Raw genomic sequence first — 20,530 nt, 5'->3', positions numbered from 1 at the left:
AGGAGCATCCAGGTGAGGCCACAGTGCACATCAGTTTATTCATGTAGCAGTCATACTGTCTTCAATAGAGTATCTAGATGCATATGTCAGTTCAAGCTACATTTGTGGGTGGGGTTTAGTAATGCACACAAGTGCACATCTATGGTAAGGGACAGCAAATTGTGTACTATCATAACTTGTACTGTACCTGTGCAGACACGTAGCATTCATCTTGTACCAGTGCCAAATGTCAGTCTGCTGACTATACCTGTCCCTCACAACTACATAGGTACCTCTGGTCTGCATGCGGGACAGCAACCTTAAGCTGGTGAGAATGGGATTTTCCTGTTGTGGCTCACCAGTACCCCAGGCATGTTAAGGTCATGCATGTGACCATGCACACAACTGCTACTCTCAGCTATTTTGCAATATTTGCATGCACTTGTGGTGGGGTTAACTGCATTGCATCACAGTGGTCATCACAGGGGCCTATTTGGAGGAAATGTCACATATCTGTAGCATACCTCACAACCTGTCATTGCAAGACATCTGGACAAAGACTGACAAAATGGGGGAATAAAGGCCCAAAACTAGGGACACATTTTATAAATTAGTGTTATACAGTGCATATAAATGGTGTACACACCTGTTAGAATGCCAGGTATTTCTGAAATACAAACACGAGAGCACAATAACACATTTCTGAACCCTTCTAACCTTTCATGTGACCTATAATTCAATTGTAAAACAAACAAATCTTTTAGAGGAAAAATTATGACATATAAAAAAACTTACAAGAAGCTAGATGCATACTTGCACAGGCTGAAGCTAATACTATGTTGAAGCAGCTTTTGATATTATTATTACAGCATTACGTCTTCTTGAGTACACACCTGCCATCAATTACAGAGACTCTTTGATTAACAGCAAATAACAGTCAGCTGTCCTACCAGGATTATCCTAAATGTACTCAGTTGCCTGCTACAGCAACACCCATAGTTTGCATACAGCTTAAGAAGCAGAAAAGGGATCTCATTTGTGAAAGGTATCAGTCCAGAGAAGGGTACACATACATTTCCACAGCATTACATAAGCCATGGAACACAGTGTAGACAGTCATCAAATGGTGGCGGAAATATAGGGCAACAGTGACATTGCAAAGAACTGGACATCCCTCCAAATGTGTGGAAAAGACAAGAACCAAACTGGTCAGGGAGGCTGCCAGGAGACCTACAGCAACATTATGGAAGTTGCAGGAATCACTGGCAAGTACCAGTTGTGTACTACATGTAACAACAATCTCCCGTATTCACCATGTCTGGCCAATGGGGTAGGTTTGGAAGATGGAAGCCTTCTCACACACAGAACAACATCCAGGTCTGGCAAATTTCTCAAGAAAAATACATCAGGTCCCCCAATAGCATGTGGGAAATGTGTTATGGTGTAATGAGACCAAGATTGCACTTTTTGGCCACAATTCCAAAAGGTTTGTTTGGCACAAGAACAACACTGTGCATCACCAAAAGAACACTATCCCCATGGTAAAGCATGATGATGGCAGTCTCCTGCTTTGGGGTTGCTGTACATAAGCTGGAAGTGGGCCTATAGCCTAGGTGGTGGGGATTAGGAATAGTTCAAAATACCAGTCCCTTTTGGCCCAAAATCTTCATGTGTCTGCTAGAAAGCTGTGGATAGAGAGGACCTATCCTTTCCACACACCACTGACCCATACCATACCTCAAAATCCATAACAGAATGTCTTCATCTGAAGACAATCAATGTTTTGGAATGGCCTGGCCACAGTTCACACATACATCTAATAGAGAATTTGTGGGGTGCCCTGAAGAGGCTTGTACAGAAGTGATGCCCTCGCAATCTGACGGAGTCGGAGGGCTTCTGTAAGGGAGAAAAAATTGTCTGAATATCCGTGTGTTCTGACTGTGCTTCTCAAACATTTTGGAAATATAGAGTATATTTTAGTGCATTTATTAAAACTGTATCTGCCTTAATATTGCTACAACTCAATTGCTCTAGGTTGCACTGCATCTGAATTGTTTTAGTGTGTTTTAGCTGCTTTTCTGTATATATAGACTATGGCTATGAAAAAGCACCTCATTGGTCTTTTGAACTTTTTTTAAAGTTGTTTCAGGTTTCAACTTTCTGTTAAGAAGTTAACTTGAGTGTTTCAGCCATTACACACAGAGCTATCTGAGGAGGAGCAGTATATATAGACTTTTCTGTATATGTAGACTAGCTACTTATTCTACTGTATTACTGCCTCTTAAATCGTTTTCAGTTGTGTACTTGCCTTGCTTCATTTAAAAAGTTTTAAATTGCTGATTTTGTAGAGTTGTAATTGTATTTACTGTTTAGGGTTACACACTCAAGTGTGTTAGCCTTTCTGTGTTTATTTAGTGTATTATTGCATTGTTTAGCCTGTTTAAACAAAAAAAAAAAATACTATCTTGTTTGCTCATTTTCCGCCTTTCCTAGCTAGTATAGTCCAGATCCGAGGCTTTGCTGGTTTCAGGACTTTTATTTTCTGTGTTCAGAGCTATCCAGACCTTGCTGTGGTAGAGGGAAGTCCTACTGCTTATCAGTGGGAGTAGTGAGCATTGTACTGCCTGTCTAACACTAGGGGAGTGGTTTCCAGCTCTGAAATTGTAATTTTAACCATTTTGGACTGATTTCTATCCCTTTCAACTTTTTGGCTTACAGACGTGCATGTTTGCGCATTTTTTGCATCATGCAGCACCGCCAGGCTACGGTTAAACTATTCCAGGTGCCAAAAAGTCTGCTCCTCAAATTCTCCCTTAGAACTAGCTGGTTTCTCAGCAGTAGCACAAAAATCTTGAACCCCTGTGACTAGCACTTGCTCTAGAACCTGCTGGAAAGCATTAGGAAGCCTTAAACTGATACAAGCACTCAATGCTCCTTGTTAATAAGAAGAAATTAATTGTAGGCACTAAAGAGCCTATAATTGCAAAGTACCTTGCAAAGGTAAGGGAAAACAGCTCTTGTACTTTACAAAAAAGCACCTAAACAGGCATGTCCAAGGGTCAGCTTCCGGTGATTTCTCCTGTCCACCTGGTGAATCTGGGCATACTGGGGCAATACAGGAGCTGCCTCATGTACACAGACAACCCTGTCCTCCTACCACCCAACACTACAACCTGCGAGAGATACACTTGCATAGCCAAACTGGAAACAAAGCTCTCTCCAGCCAAGATTGTGCTAGACAGTCAAGAGGAGAAGGTTAACACCTGCACTACACCTCAAGCAACACAAAGCCATTCAAAACCCACGCCATCAACACCCACACATAGCAACACTAAACCCACATATGTGGAAGCCCTTACCATTAACCTGCCCAAGCTACATGGACCTCCAAAGCTGAAACACAAACAAAGACCAGTCACAACCAAAGTGACACATACCTCACAACACCAGTGTGCCACCCAACAACAGCCCCTAAGGCAAGACAATCTACCCAACACTTTAGTCATAGGTGACTCTGTAGTCAGGCACATTGATGTCCCACTCACCAGGCTGAACAAGGAGAAAATTACAGTCAGCTGCCTGTCGGGTGGCAGGCTCTGCCACATAACGCATGCACTCAAGTCACTCCACAACAAGTACAAATACAACTCTGTCATTGTCCATGTTGGAGTGAATGACTTGAGACGTACCTCCCTGGACTACATGAAAAGAGACATGGAAGAGCTCTCGGATCATGTGGCCCAGGCAGATATGACCCTAGCCCTGAGTAGCATCCTGCCTTCACCCAGAATGATACCACAGTATAATGACAAAATGACTGACTTCAGCAATTGGCTAAGCTTCTGGTGTCATTCAACGGGTATCCAGTATCTGTCTGGGACAACATGATCGACAAACCATGATGCTTTGCCAGAGATGGTCTGCACTTGTCACCCCTGGGATTCAGGTTACTGACTAAAGCTCTTGCCACCCCTATAGTGCCTTTTTAGGAAAGGTTTAAAGGACAAAACCAGCACCATAACAGATACAAGCAAGCAAAATCTGAAGGTAATGCTACTCAACACTAGAAGTCTAAACCTCAAAATGCACTCTCTTGAGGCACTCCTAAAAATGGAGAACATCGATATCTGTGCAGTAACTGAGACCTGGTTCAAGGCTCCAGAGAACACACCTGCAATACCAGGCTACAACTCTTACCACACTTTTCGGCCACCAAACCAAGACCGAAACACTAAAGGTGGAGGAGTGTCCACATTCACCAAGGATATTCACACCTCCAGGCTAGTTGCCCAACACAATGCATCTGAAATTCTCCAGGTGCAACTAACACTAGGTAAGACTGCAATCCAAATTGTAGCTTGCTACAGATCCCCCACCATGCCCCAAGATTCTCACTACAGCTTTCTAAACAACTAGAAAATATTAAGAAACAACCAAACACCCTAATACTGGGTGATTTCAACTATCCTGCCATTAACTGGGAAAACTACTCAGGTACCAACACCTTTTCCCAGTGGTTCTTGGAATTCATAAATTCCAATGCCCTGGATCAACTAATCCATTGTCCCACCAGGGGCTCCAATATCCTAGACCTGGTCATTGCCAACATGGGAGATAGATGCTCCACACCAGTGGTCACCCACTCATTGTCCAGGTCTGACCATAAGCAAATCACCCTTGACATCCACATCCCACCCCCCAGTAAGGAAACTTCCATAGAAAACTTCTCCAAAGCCAGCTTCATGCTACTCAAGTCAGAAGTGACAAACTTCATGACACCCATGCAGACTGGAGCTGAAAGTTCGACTGGTGAATCCTACACTAAGGCACTGTACAAGCACATCCACTTGTGCATGAATCATGCCATCCCAAATAGAACCAAGACGCTCTCCTCCAAAAAAAGGAAGCCAATCTGGTGGTCCCCTGCCATAAACACACTATACAACAGAAGAAAGAAACTGTTGCAGAAAAGAGGAAAATCCCTTAGCAGCCTCAGTAACAAGCTGCGATCCCTCATAAAATCCTCCAAAGCTAATTACAAAAATAAAATTGTCAAAGATTCCAAAGACAACCACAAGGCATTCTATAGTTATGTCAAGAATCTAAGTGGCAATGCTCAGATATGCTCTGAGCTACAACAGAATGGCATTAAATATACTGATCCCAAGGATATTGCCAATATCCTGGCAGATTGATTTAGTGCTAACTTTACCCACCTCTCATCCCCTAATGGGACCATCTCAATACCAAAAGATTGCCAAATTCTGGTAATCATGGCCACACAGGTAGAAACCACACTCTCCAAAGCTAAGAATACAGAATCCATGGGACCAGATGACATCCCAGGCTGTGTACTACATGAACTTCAAAATGAACTGGCACCTCACCTAAGTGTCATGGTTAATCATAGCCTCACCTCAGGCTTCCTGCCCACTGAGTGGCACACAGCTACAGTTATCCAACTCCACAAGGGGGGGGGGGTCCACCTTGGATCCCAGGAACTACCATCCCATCAGTCTGATGAGCCTGATCTGCAGGGGCATGGAATGCATTATCATGAAGCTTATAAACAAAGACATTGGCAACCTTCAAACACTGGACCCCACCCAGTTTGGGTTTGTGAAGAGCTGATCTTGTCTCCTGAACCTGAATGACTTCTTTGAATCAGTCTCCAGAGCTGTGGACGAAGGTAAGGCAGTCCACACAGCCTATCTGGACCTCACCAAGGCCTTCAACACCATCCTCCACTCTGGAATCATAGATAAACTTACTAAGCTGGGCATAAATCCCTACGTCACTCGATGGGTTGCCAACTGGCTTACTGACAGAACCCAGACTGTAAAAGTGGCCAACTCCAAATCCAGCAACAGACAAGTGACAAATGGAGTACCTCAGGGTTCAGTCCTGTGACAGCTCTTGTTTGGCATCTACTTCTCTGAAGTACAGGCCAACACTAAGGGACTCTGGCTAACAAAGTTCACAGATGACTGCAAACTGAGAGCCATTATTGAATCCCCAAATTATGTGGATATTCTACAAAAGAGCCTTACAGAAACAGATGCTTGGTGCCAGAGCCATGGGCTGAAGCTCAGTGCCAAGAAATGTATAGTTATCCCATTTGGGAAAAACAATGTACCCATGAATTACACTAAACACCAAAAGTGTGATGAGAGACTTAGGGACACAGGTGGACAGTGATCTCACCTTCGATAACCACATCGCCACAGTAGTCAGGAAATCCTTCTGTGTGGCACACCTCATCACTAAGGGCTTTTCATCCAGAAAAAAGGAGGTCATTGTCCCACTGTACTCATCCCTCATTAGACCCATTATAGAGTACAACGCCCCATTTGGTATGTACCTCACAAGACATCTGCAACAGCTGGAAAGGCCGCAGAAATACCTCAGTAAAAGAATCACAGGCCTAAAGCAGATGCCCTATACTGACCATCTAAAAAAACTACAGCTATACTCTATGGCATATTGTCTACTCAAAGGCGATCTCTGCTTAACATACAAGGCCATGTCAAACCCTGAGTTGTTGGACATGCTCCACTTAAAGAAATCCCAATCTCTCAGAGCCACATGCTCCAGGGATCTAAACCTTGTCATCACAATGAACAAAACATGCTGGAGGGATAGATTCCTGACCCAGAGACTCCCCATACTCTGGAATAGACTGCCCTTACATGTCAAGCAGAGCACCTCCTTGGCCCTCTTCAAAAGGAACCTTGACGATTGGACAGGAGATAGGAAATTCACCCCAGGGATCATGTCAGTCACCTTGCTAGACAGGGGTCCAGGGAAGTAAATATTGTGGGAAGAAATATCCAGAAAATTGTTATGGCTAGGCTTATATAGGCCCTAGGGCCGATAACCTAGTACCAACCTATGAGACTGTACAAATATTGCTAAGTTAAGATGTGCCATGCTGATACACACCTTCCCAAGAGCACTGACTGCTGTTATGAAATAAAAATGTGCTTTAACTAAGTATTAGTTTAAGGGTGTGCACAGTCATGCAACCAACCTATTGTACATATTTCAACTTCTACATGTTACCCCTAACCGATGTGTTTGTTCTTCAAATGGATTGCACAGGTTATAGGTCACATTAAAGGTGGGAAATTTTATCACATGATTTCTGTGGTCTCATGTTATATATCAGACAAACCTGGCATGTTAACAGCGGTGTCTACACATATCCACTGTAAGCTTAGAAGGTTGTTAGTGTAACTGGTTCCATTGTAACATACATGTACTTCAGGTTTTGAAGTGTGAGACTCAAAATATGTCATTAAATAGTGATACCAGTCCTCATATCATCCCAGTAATGTGTCAGACATATACAGGATTTATGACAAACAGACCAGAAATATGAGCCACACATGTAGACATTCAGCGACACTCTGCACAGTTGAGAGGTATGTTCTGTAGGAATTGCCACTGTGCTATACAAGTTAACAGAAATTATGTGTACATGGGTGCACTGTGTGCTACTTGAAGGCCCATCATCTACTAACACTACTCACATATCGCTGAGGTGTATATAAGTTGTAACAGTAAGTGGAAAGGGCTGCACTGCATGATGTTGAGGGCCTGTCCAGGGTGTGTATCTAGTGTTCTGACTGTGTTGTGAATGTCACCAGTTATCTATTTTAAGGTCTGTGTAATGCCTCTCTGCCATCTCACCTGTGTGTGTGTGTGTGTGTGTGTGTGTGTGTGTGTGTGTGTGTGTGTGTGTGTGTGTGTGTGTGTGTGTGTGTGTGCATGTGTAGCAGCAAATGGTAGAGTGCAGGTATTAATTTACATATGAAAGAAAACAAAAGCTGGATAAACACCTGGTATACACCTCAAGTGAAAAAAAAGTGAAAAGACCAATGGTTAGACCACAGCTGAAGATAAAAATGGAATAATCCACGTCAGGAAATAAATCACTTGCAGCTTCACAGTAGTGCCCTTTATAAAACCAAAAGTTGTAACTGAGATGCAGTAGTCAAGGTAGGAAACGGTTCACTTGCAGTTTCACACCACTTTATTAAACAAGAGTAAGCACTTTCGCAGTCTAAGTCAGTTGATCGCTTCTTCAGACTCATAAAAACAGTTAAAACATTGGTATTTAAAATATGGTTCAACCAATGAAAACACATATAGAACTATGACACAGACTAATTAAAATTGCATCCATCAGTACATTAATTTGCCTTATATTCTGCATAAGATGAAATAAAATATACATATAACAGACACATTTTATGTAATAATCCATATTACTTAATGTTTTAGTGGTCTGGATTTTAAAAAAGGTTTCAAGGAAACAGCATTGTTCAATCCAGGAGACCTATCTGCCTGAAGTAATAAAATCCATCTTTGTTCTGCTTCCTCTACCTTATTCCTTATATCACCTCCCTCTTACTTTTATTTATTATTTCTAAAACCATGAAATTAAAAATATGTTTCCTATCTTCTTCTTCCACATGTTTTGCTAAAGCACTTGTGTCTTTTTATTTCTTATATCTCTAAGGTGTTCAAGGATATGTTCCTTTAGACACCTATTGGTTTTGCCTATAAAAAAGGCATGACAGACAATGCAGAAGCTGAAATAAACCAAATTTTGTGTTCTGCAGTCAGCATAAAAATCTATATCAATTATAAATCCTAGTGTAGGATGTTTATATGTAGATTTATTATATAAATAGTCACATGCTGTACAATTTCTGCAAGGAAAAGTCCCTTGCCTATCAGATAGGATCCTTCTTTCATTGTTTCTGGATTTATAACAGAGTTGCCTTTTTAAGGACCTCTTATTTCTAAAAGAAAAGCTGGGTCTATCTTCTAACAATTCTCTCAAGTCAGGATCTGACAATAAAACATTCCAATTCTTCTCAAAAATATTACAGAACCTTCTGATGTCACTTGAATAAGTTATAGGGAATCTAACTTTAAAATCATGACCTTCCTTGCTTTTAACATCTTCTATAGTATTTGAGAAGAGCGGTTTACATCTCCCATCCCTATTTTCAATGGTATATTTAGAGCTTTCATTTATGTCTTTCTTACTATAACCTCTGTTTAAGAAGTCTTTCTCTAATATAGTCATTGTCTTCACAAAGCCTTCATCTGTATTATGTAAGCGGCTTATTCTCATATATTGTCCTTTCACTACATTTTTGTGTACAAATGTTGGATGCATACTAGTCTTATGTAAGATACTATTTCTCCATATAGATTTTCTATACATCCCTGTTGTAAGTTCAACTAATGCTGTCTTCTTAACCAAAACATCTAGGAACTCAGTAGAGTCCCTGGAATGTTGACTAGTGAATCTTAAAAATTCAGTGGTGCTATGTAAGTACTCCACCATCTCTTGCAACTCTTCACTAGTACCATCCCATAACAGGAAGACGTCATCTACAAAACGTATATACCATACAATTTTGCCAGCATATTTATTGCTAGCACTTAATACATGATCTTTTTCCCATGCAGCCAAAGCTAAGTTGGCGTAGCTGTTAGCACAAGCCGTGCCCATTGCTACACCAACTTTCTGTAGATAAAACTTGTCATTGAATATAAAGACATTATTTTCTAGGACAATAACAAGCAACTCACATATCAAATTAATCTTAGTGCTTTGAAAAACTTGTTTCAAGGTCAGAATATCACGTATTTTCTCAATACCCCATTTATTCGGTATCACTGTGAACAGTGAAGTGACATCCATTGTCACAAACATATAATTTCTATTAATATTCCTGGTCTTATTATATAACAGTCACAGAAATGCCTTTGTATCCCTTAGTATAGTCTCACATGATTTTAGGACTATTTGTAAATTTTGTTCAATATAAATTGAGATGGCTTCTGTGGCCCATCCTTTACTGGATACAATAGGTCTCATAGGGGCTGTGTGATGTCTTTGTGAATTTTAGGTAGACCATAAATAATGGGTATAGTTGGATGTTCTATCTGAAAGTAGTCAAACAATTCCTCTGATACATAATTAGTAATCAATAAGTCAAAAATATATACAGATATTCTGTCGATTATACCTTGTACTTGTCTCACATTTAGTTCAACATAAGTATCTGTATCATTCAAAAGTTCCATCATTTTCTTGTAATAAAAACCTTATCCATTACTACTACACTGCCCCTTGTCAGGGCCTAATTTCAATGCTGTGAGAATCCTTTAGTTCTGACAGTGCTTCAGTTTCTGATTTACTCAAGTTATAAAATCTAGGTGGCAGATTTTTAGCATGCATCTCTAATTTCATGCTCACACACATTAGTGAAAGTTTCAACTGTGGGATGTATCTTGGGTACAAAGGCACTAGGTTGTTTAAACATATTATCAAATACATTTCTTTTAAACATGGTTTTAAGTGTTAGGTTACGAGAAAATAACTTCAGCTCTTTTAATAAATCAGTTAATACTGTTTTCTGTGCTGAAATAAAGTTCAGGCCTCTATTTAACAACAAGGCTTGTGCATCAGTTAAAGAAAAGCTAGATATATTAATTACCAAGTTTTTTGTTGGTTCTTGCTCCTGGTGTTCATATATGCAGGAGTCACTCGTTCTCTCTGCTGTAATCGCGTTCTCCCTCTTTGATTCCTGCTGCTCGACCTGTCTCTTATTGGCAGCGCCTTCTTTAACACAAATGGAAGGATTGAGGTTTGTGTAGCTTCTTTTTGCTCCAAAAAAGCTACTGAATCAGAATTAACACTGGAATCCATCCTTCTGTTAGTGCAAGCCATTTAGAAAGTTTATTTTGCCATTCCACCATTTTCAAATGTGGGAGGTTCTATACATACTCTCTCTGTGCTGACATCACTGTTCTCAAAGGGATTCTGATTTAAAGGGGCAGTACTATGCATATTTGAATTTTCAGAAATCTGTACTGTAGTCATTTTTTCTACATTTTCTGTACTCACAGCTGTTCTTCTTGGCCACGAAAAGACCTCTTTACATTGAAAGTCATTGAGGTCCCTTTGCAATTTTTTAGTTTTAGTATTCTGCAAACTCTTATCATAGTCCTGTATACTGTCAGCAAGTTCATCTAATTTACTGCCTAGTACCTCTATAGGAAAATTATTAGTCAGTTGTTCTTGTAGCCTCTTTATCTCATTGGCTAGCTCTTTTTCTTGTGGTTTAAAAAATTCTATAAGCAAATGCATATAATCATAGCTAAGCTGTAAATTTAAATTCTGCCATTTTTGAAGTAATTCAGGGTAGGTTTCACCATTAGATAGGTCTCCTGGTTTGAACAATGCTGTTAGATAGGTCTCCTGGATTGAACAATGCTGTTTCCTTGAAACCTTTTTTTAAAATCCAGACCACTAAAACATTAAGTAATATGGATTATTACATAAAATGTGTCTGTTATATGTATATTTTATTTCATCTTATGCAGAATATAAGGCAAATTAATGTACTGATGTATGCAATTTTAATTAGTCTATGCCATAGTTCTATATGTGTTTTCACTGGTTGAACCATATTTTAAATATCAATGTTTTAACTGTTTTTATGAGTCTGAAGAAGCGATCATCTGACTTAGATCACAAAAGTGCTTACTCTTGTTTAATAAAGTGGTGTGAAACTGCAAGTGAACCGTTTCCTACCTTGACTACTACATCTCAGTTACAACTTTTGGTTTTATAAAGGGCACTACTGTGAAGCTGCAAGTGATTTATTTCCTGACGTGGATTATTCCATTTTTATCTTCAGCTGTGGTCTAACCATTGGTCTTTTCATTTTTTTATTAATTTACATATGTTGTCTTTTCCCCACAGGTGGTCATGGTGGTCACAGTCCCTCCCACTCAATATCTGATATCAGTGTCTCTGCAGACTCTGGCAATGACGATGGTCATATTCAAGCACAGGTGGTGTTGTCAGGGGCTGAATCTGTGTCATAAGTTGGCATCCCACAGTCATTAACAATGTCCCAGCACATGCCCCATCCTCAGCAGCCACAGATGATGGACAGTTGACAGGTGGTGCCATGGAACAGGCTAGTGTGGTGACTATGGCAGGTGTGAGTGTAGGCATTGTCCATAGCCAGAGTGCAGGCGAGGTCCACACAGGCGGATGGACTGGGGTGCTCGCAGGAAGACTGCTGCTTATCAAGCCACTGTCGCAAGTGCCACAGCAGGTGTCACCAGATGCATGCTTCAGGCTGTCATGGATGCATAGGCACATAGTGAATGCAACACCAGACAAATACTCAGGGTGCTGGATGCAACTCTTCCTGATTTACATGGTGACATATGTGACCTTGTTGATGCCACACACCAAAATACTCAGGTCATGAATACACAGTGGGGTGAGACCTTGGCAACCCTCGACCGTGGCATACCTGTGCTAGAGCATGAGGTGGGAGATGGACATCGGCCATGTGGATGTAGCTCAGCACCAACATCAGCTTAGAGTCTATGGTGCCATGCACCTTCACACTCCCGTAGTGACAGTGACACCAGCACTACCAAAGGCGAGTTGCAGTCCACATCACAATGGAGCAGGCTATGGGAATATGGTCCTGGATGGTCCCATCAGGGACACATATTCAGCAGACAGCAGTAGGAAGCAGTACTGCATTTGGCCTTGGGCCTGGTGATGTCAGTAAGACACCTAGCAGGACCAGTTCATATGTCCGTGGCCAGAGATGGTGAACTCTAGATATATATAAGAAAATAAACACTGTAGAGCACTTTAAAAACTTGATTATAAAATGATGTAATGAGTTAATTGAATAATTAGTGCTGATTAACTTAATTTTTTTGTATAAATAAACAGTTAACAGCACTTTGTATCTGTGATCCTTTGAAGGCGAAAGGCCGAGGTACCAGATCGCAATAAACGCTTTACTGGCATGGTGTTGGTGGAACTTGTGTTTTTTATGGAAGTTGCTGTTTTTCAATAGTGTTTGTGGAAATGGTGAACTGGACACCCTGACATTTATGGTCCACAGCTGTCCAACATACCCCTGTGTAGGTCAGCTACATGGCGTGACCGTGTGCATACATACACACACACATGTCTATCACAGGCAAGTCACTTCCAGACATACACAGCCCATCTATAGGATACCTTTCTATACACACACACATACACACACACACACACACACACACACACACACACACATACACACACACATGGATATCAACCATATGGCCCAGCCTAGGCCTCTGGCAAACCCACACCACACCCTGTGCATATGATGATACATGTGCCACATCTCTGTCATCCATACCATCGATGCAGTGGCAGGCTAATATGAGTCTGATGCACAGGGTGAATATAGTACAGTGTAGCTATGCAGTACTGTGTAAGGTGCTGTCTGCTTGCAGTTGTTATGGGTACACATAAAGGTGTATGTGCCTTATTAGCCATGATGCATTATTCCTATTAGTACCACTGACTGAATGTAGTTTGACCTCTATATTCTGTTTGTGTTACTGATGTCTGTGTGTCTGCAGGCTGTGGCCCTGCAGACATTACCAACATGGAGTATGGCAGAGTGGCAATACACTGACCATCTCATAGCCAAGGTACAGCTTTACATGCATGTTTACCAGGTGTGTATGCATGCAACAGTGTGTGATAGACACTGTTGTCAGACAGTGTGACCTGGCATACATACCCCTTGTCACAGACAAGTAGCCGTCAGACATATCACCTCAATGTTATGTAGTACCACAGTCTCATACATGTGGAACAGGTTACTGGAGTACTGTCAGTAGGTCCCTCACCAGCTTAGCCATTAGATTGACTGCAACAGATTCATGTGTCAGCACCTGTTGCCCCTGCCATTTCTTTCCCATACACTCAACCATGATGCAGTTGAAGGCATGCATGGTACTGTGTATGACATGTTTGTGGTATGTATTCCTGAGTTCACAGGGTGGAAAAAGGAGACAAAATGGCATATCCTTTGCATACACACAGTAAAGACTGGCACAGCAGATGTGCATACAGTAACGACAATGGACAGATTCATAAACCTACATATCCACTTTAATATACTATAGTGTTACATACACATGACATGCCCCACATAGATTATATGCATGGGACATAACCCACTACCTCTCACAACACGTAATGTTGTGAATGCCTTAATGGATGGTGAGATAACCTACCAGAAATAACAACTGGAGTCATCTGTTGCTCCTACAAGCCTGGACAAGTGATAGGCTAACAGACATTGTATCAGAAGGATGTTTCAGTCAGGTATGATATCTGATGCTGGCATGTGTGTCAGTACACTAACTGTGACCTATTTGGCATCAATATCATGGCCATTGTTAGGGGACACAGACCACATATGAATTGCAAACATTTAGATATTCCATAGACATCCGTACAGATGACTGGAATGGCCTGTACAATGATTTAACATGCTGCATGTGAGGCAGATGCCATTAACATGCTATATAAAGTAATGCCATCAGGAAGTGGTAAACAGGTGTGGATGGTACACACATCAAAATGGTATAATCCACACAGGATATAATCGTCACCCAAAAACACAGCTGCCAGTATTGAGATTAGAACCCCTACCTATCTAGGTATGTTTTCTGTAGTGTTACACAGCTATCATATGTGCCCCAGAGCTTATATGAATTCACCTTGTCTCAAGGTACTTCTAAGGTGAATGACATCAGCAGGCCTTGTAAAGTAGGGTGATGGAAAGTGTACAGGGTGGTACACAACTCAAAATGGTATAATCCACACGTGATATGATTCTCAACCCAAACACACAGTTACCAGTATTGAGATTAGAACACCTAGCTATCTATTTATGTATACTATAGTGTTATGCAGTTATCAGATGTACCACAGAGCTTATATGAATTCACCTTGTCCCAAGGTATTCTAAGGTGAATGACATCAGCAGGCCTTGTAAAGAAGGATGATGGGAAGTGTACAGGGTGGTACACAACTCAAAATAGTATAACGCACATGCGATATTATTCTCAACCCAAACACACACACATACACACAAAGTTACCAGTATTGAGATTAGAACCCCTACCTATCTAGTTATGTCTACTATAGTGTTACTCAGTTATCAGACACACTACAGACCTTATATAAATGCACCTTGTCCCAAGGTACTTCTAAGGTGAATGACATCAGCAGGCTTTGTAAAGTAGGGTGATGGGGAGTGTACATGGTGGTACACAACTCAAAATGGTATAACCCACAAATTATATGATTCTCAACCCACACACACAGAGTCACCAGTATTGAGATTAGAACCTGTACCTATCTAGTTATTTCTACTATAGTGTTGCGCAGTTATCAGATGCACCACAGAGCTTATATGAATTCACCTTGTCCCAAGGTACTTCTAAGGTGAATGACATCAGCAGGGCTCATAAAGTAGGGTGATGGGAAGTGTACAGGGTGGTACACACACATACACACACACACACACACACACACACACACACACACACACACACACACACACACACGTGCACACACGTACACACACACACACACACACACACACACACACACACACACACACACACACACACACACACACACACACACACACACACACTTACTTTCCAGTATTGAGATTAGAACCCCTGCCAATCTAGTAACGTGTACTATAGTGTTACACAGTTATCACACACATTACAGAGCTTACTGGGCTGACAAATGGTCAAAGTTGCTGATAAGAGGAATGCCATCAGCAGGACTAATAAAGTGAGGCACTGGGTGAGAAACCTATCAAAATACTTCTTCTTACAAACATACACACTTATATTTGCTGGATCTGAGAGTAGAACCCCTGCCTATCTAGATATTTGTACTATAGTGTCACACAGTTATCACATGTGCTACAGAGCGTATTGGGCTGATGACTGGCCAAAGGCACTGATAAGGGGAATGACATCAGCAGGATTGATAAAATGGGGTACTGGGTAGGAAACTTATCAAAATACTTATTCTTACAAACATACACACTTACACATACACATTTGCTGGATCTGAGAGTAGATTCCCTGCATATCTAGTGATGTGTAATATAGTGTCACAGAGTTATCGCATGCACTACAAAGCTTACTGGGCTGACAGCTGCACAAAGGGGCTGATAAGGAGAATGACATCAGCAGGACTGATAAAGTGGGGCACTGGGAAGTGCTGTGGGTGGGAGTGGCCTAAACTGTTTTCACCTACAAATAAACACACACTCCCTCACTCTTGCACACAAAACTGTCACACACACATCTGTCCCACATACACACACACACACACACACACACACACACACAGTTGCCAGCATTGAGATTAGAACCCCCTACCTATCTAGTTATTGGTACTATAGTGTTACCCAGTCATCGCATGCACTACAGAGCTTATAGGTGTGATTGGTGTTCAATGCTACTTCTAAGGTGAATGACAGCAGCAGATCTTGTGAAGTAGGGCAGTGTGAAGTGTACTGAGTGTGAACAGTCTCCTAATACTTAGAACTACAGACACACACGCACACACACACACACACACACACACACACACACACACACACACACACACGCAGGTGATGTGATATTATAAACACAACCTCAGTACTATTACACAATGGGGCTCACCTTTTATGCTGCCACGTGCAACTGTTTACAACTGGTATGCCATTGTCCACAGCAGGCCATCACTGTATGCCATTCAGGGTATCTGTGTGTGTGACTCACTCTGTCCGTGTCCCCCTCTGTCTATCTCTGTCTCTATCACTGTCTGTCTCTCACTTCCCCACATCTATGTGTGTGTATGCTTGACATATGTTGCCCATATATATGTGTGTGTATCTCATGCAACAGGTGCAGATATATCAGATATGGGCCATCTACAGCTAGCTGAGGGTAATCCTGTCTGATATGTGTGTGTGTGTGTGGGGACAGTTAAGTTGTACATAGCTGTCTATATGCACAGACATATATATATATATATATATATATATATATATATATATATATATATATATATATATATATATATATATATACACACAATACAGTCATATATTCTGATGTGGGTTCCAACATGTCCTGTGATTCTCTAAGTGTAGGACCATGCCCAGCATGACCTTCTATAGTTAGAGTGGGACTCCATTCTAGAGATAGGTGTACTCCAGTCCAGGGTTTTGTGTGCTACAGCCATACCTCACAGGAGCACACAGGACTTTCCTCAGGGTACTGGGTTTGTTTAACAGAATTTTTTTTTCTGACATATATGTAGTCTGACACTGCAACGTATTGTGGCATTACTTAGTGGCAGACATCCTCAGATCATCACTGTGCTTTACCAGAGAAATACTAGTTGTATGATGCATAGATCAATATTATGAGGGCAGCTATGTCTATTCTTGCCCAACAAGGCTATTTGTGAGTTGTGGCAACAGCCAGTTGAGTGATGATGCGCTGTGTAAACAGTCCAGCAACCTGGTGATATACTGGCTGGGGAACTCCTGCTTGATCTTTCTAACCTGAGATGTCATATCCTTGTGTGGCCATGCTTCTCACCTGTACATTTTTTGGCAAGTTGTCCAGGTGTTTGGTTAGAGGTTTCATCATGTCTATGTAAACTTGTTGTTTTATGGCAAGTTAGTTACATATAATTGAAGAGTTATGTTACAAAATAATGACCAACATTACTGTTTCAGACTACATAACCTTCAGACGATTCCCGCTACTGTAAACCCCTCCCGCTACCAACTTTCTCAGTATGTAAGGGCAATATTTATAACACATGCCTATCATTGTGCCTTTGTTCCACTTTTATTTCTGCCCTTGTCCAAATAGCTTGCTGTCAGAGGTTGGGAGTTATGGGTGTGGGTACAGAGTGCATTCTACTGTGCCGGCATGTCCATTATATGTAAAAGCAAACATAAGAAAAAGGTTATTGAGAATAACCACTGGCAACATTACCAAAAAGAAGTTATATTCACAAAAGTCTTAGCACCTCAGGTACACATCCTTCAAGATGTCCATTATATATTTGTAGTATATTCCACATAGCACTGTGATTTCAAGGTATGTCAGTAGCAGAGCAGTGGGTGTCATCGACATGCATAACAGTTGGCACTGCAGTTGTCTGCACATGGCATTTGTCAAAGGCAGCACTGTACCTATGGCAGTACAAGACAACTGCCTGGAGAATGTTCTGGCCAGATCCTGACAGTATTAACTACACATAGATCATTGACAGCTGCATATTGTGGACAGGCAACATATTTTCATGTGTATTGGTACAGCCTTGCCAGTATGTGCTATGCTGCTATTTCCCTGCAAACATACACGTTACTGCATTTCTGTGGGTATATTGTGGGGCAAGCCTGTCAACTGTACACATTTGCATAGACTGTGCTGATATTTGCTTTGCATTTTGGTTACATTTACCTCAGTAAAGAGCACAGGTCAGATTGTAATTGCATACATTTGAGTTTCAGACTTCTTACCTTTCATAGCCTTACTGCAACTCTGAGTCCTGCTGTGCTATCATTGTGTGAGTCTGTAGGGGGGGGGTAATTCAACATTGCCACCATTTGTGTGCTTTATCAGACATTTCCCTCTGGTTTTCTACAGCTAACTTGCTGTGGGGGTGTAAGGGGTGGGTATGGGACCCCCACTCTGACATCCATGCCTGTGACTTATAACCCCCAGTTAGTTGTCCCGACACACATACTGCAATGGGATTTGCCACCTTGGGTACTACTACATAGTGTATGGAGGCCAGTTTTGGGCAAACATTTCCTAGTGTCGCACATAGCTGTCAGTTGTGTGCTGCTATCTCAGTAGGCCACCCAATTCCCTTACATGCATGCAGCATTACCATCGATATGCTAGCAAAACATATAAATCCATTCATTTATTGTTAAGAAGACTGACTTACCTTGTGCCTGCAGCAGTTGTGAGGATGGTGCTTGAGGGTCAGCTATGTTGGATACATGCAATACACTGCCTCTACATGGTAAATTATAGGTAATGTGATGTGTGTGTCATCCACTTTACTGTGTGTGCAAGACAAAGAGAGGTGTCAGTCCCTGTGATCCCTATAGTGTCAGCATGTGTGCTATGCATTGTCTCTTTGCTAAGGCCTGAGCATACTGGACACTCCTCTGTCTGTCTACAGGAGCAGGCTCAGGAGCCTCCTCCTCTGAGTCCCTCTGTGCCTGCGGGGACCTGGGCAGTGGTGGTGGGCTGTGTGGCCCTTCCCCATGCTGTTCCTGCTGCAGCTGTTTCCACAGGATCATATTGTGTAACATGGCACATACTATGAACATGTGCACACATCTGGCTGGAGAGTACTGCAAGGCTCTACCCTGTTCACCAGATGGTGCTTTGACATGGATGTGCATGCAGTCTATCACACCCAGTACCTCCAGTTATTCTGCTACATGGTGGAAGAGACACGTATTGCTGGTTCTCTCCTCATGGGTGTTGGGGAAGTAAATGTGCTCACCAGCATGTGGTAGCATGGCATGCAGGAACTGGTGGAGTACCCTGGATGCAGATGCCTGTGAGACCCCCATGATGTCCCCAGTAGGTCTTTGGAAAGTACCTGTAACTAGAATTCTTAAGGCTACACATACCTTGGTATCCACTGGGAGCCTTTAGAATTCTAGTTACAGGTACTTTCCCTGCAGTCTATCACACCTAGTACCTCTGGGTATTCTGCTACATGGTGGAAGAGACGTATATTGCTGGTCCTCTCCTTATGGGTGTTGGGGAAGTAAATGTGCTCACAGGCATGTTGTAGCATGGCATCCAGGAACTGGTGGAGTACTCTGGATGCAGATGCCTGTGAGACCCCCATGATGTCCCCAGTAGGTCTTCAGAAAATATCCTGTAGCTAGAATTCTTAAGAATTCTTAATTCTTAAGGTTACACATACCTTGGTATCCACTGGGATGGGTTCCCCTTTTTTGGCTCTAGGTCTGAGTTGAGGCTGGCACACCTTGGTGATTTGTTGAAGTATGTCTCTGTCCACCCTGTAGCACTCTACTATCTCCAGATCATGTAGCCCCTGGTACGTTACCCTGGGTCTGAACACTGTTCTCCTCCTCCTTGGTCTGTGGTGGTTGTTAGCATTATCCTCCTCTCCACCCTCAGCCTCTAGCACATACTGATAGATCAAAGCAATGGCAGCCTCTAACATTTTTCCAGTTAAAATTCCCCTGTGTGTGTACACCAATGGTGCAGAGTTTGTGGGGAAAAAACAGACTGTAAGGTGTTTCCATAGTTTATACTGTTGTGCTGCAGATGCTGCCTGTATGATTGGCTGACTGTGATGCATTCCACCGTGCAGGAGTGGCTACACTGTTCCTGCACAGAGAAATTCATTTATTGAATCCTGGGGAGTAATCTTATTAACAGTTTTAGGAGAAGATGCTAATTTTAGTGGGGGGAAATGTCCACCAGTAGGATTTGATTAAGTCAAGGAGCCATGTCAGTGGTAAAATATTTAAAGAAATCATAAAGCTTGCTCTAAAAAAAAAAAAACAGATGCTCACATTATTACAAAAAAAGCAGG

General features: G+C 41.8%; 1 protein-coding gene across 1 annotated transcript in view; it reads left to right on the top strand.

Annotated features, from left to right (window-relative positions):
* Positions 1-20,530, top strand: part of LOC122790530 (immunoglobulin lambda-1 light chain-like) — a 318,197-nt gene that overhangs the window by 261,018 nt on the left and 36,649 nt on the right. The window lies entirely within an intron of this gene.

The sequence above is a fragment of the Protopterus annectens genome, chromosome 16.part0 (assembly GCF_019279795.1).
Source record: "Protopterus annectens isolate FY-2018-M chromosome 16.part0, PAN1.0, whole genome shotgun sequence".
NCBI lineage: Eukaryota > Metazoa > Chordata > Ceratodontiformes > Protopteridae > Protopterus > Protopterus annectens.
Note: the sequence above shows the minus strand (reverse complement) of the source record. Positions and strands in the feature narration are given on the sequence as shown.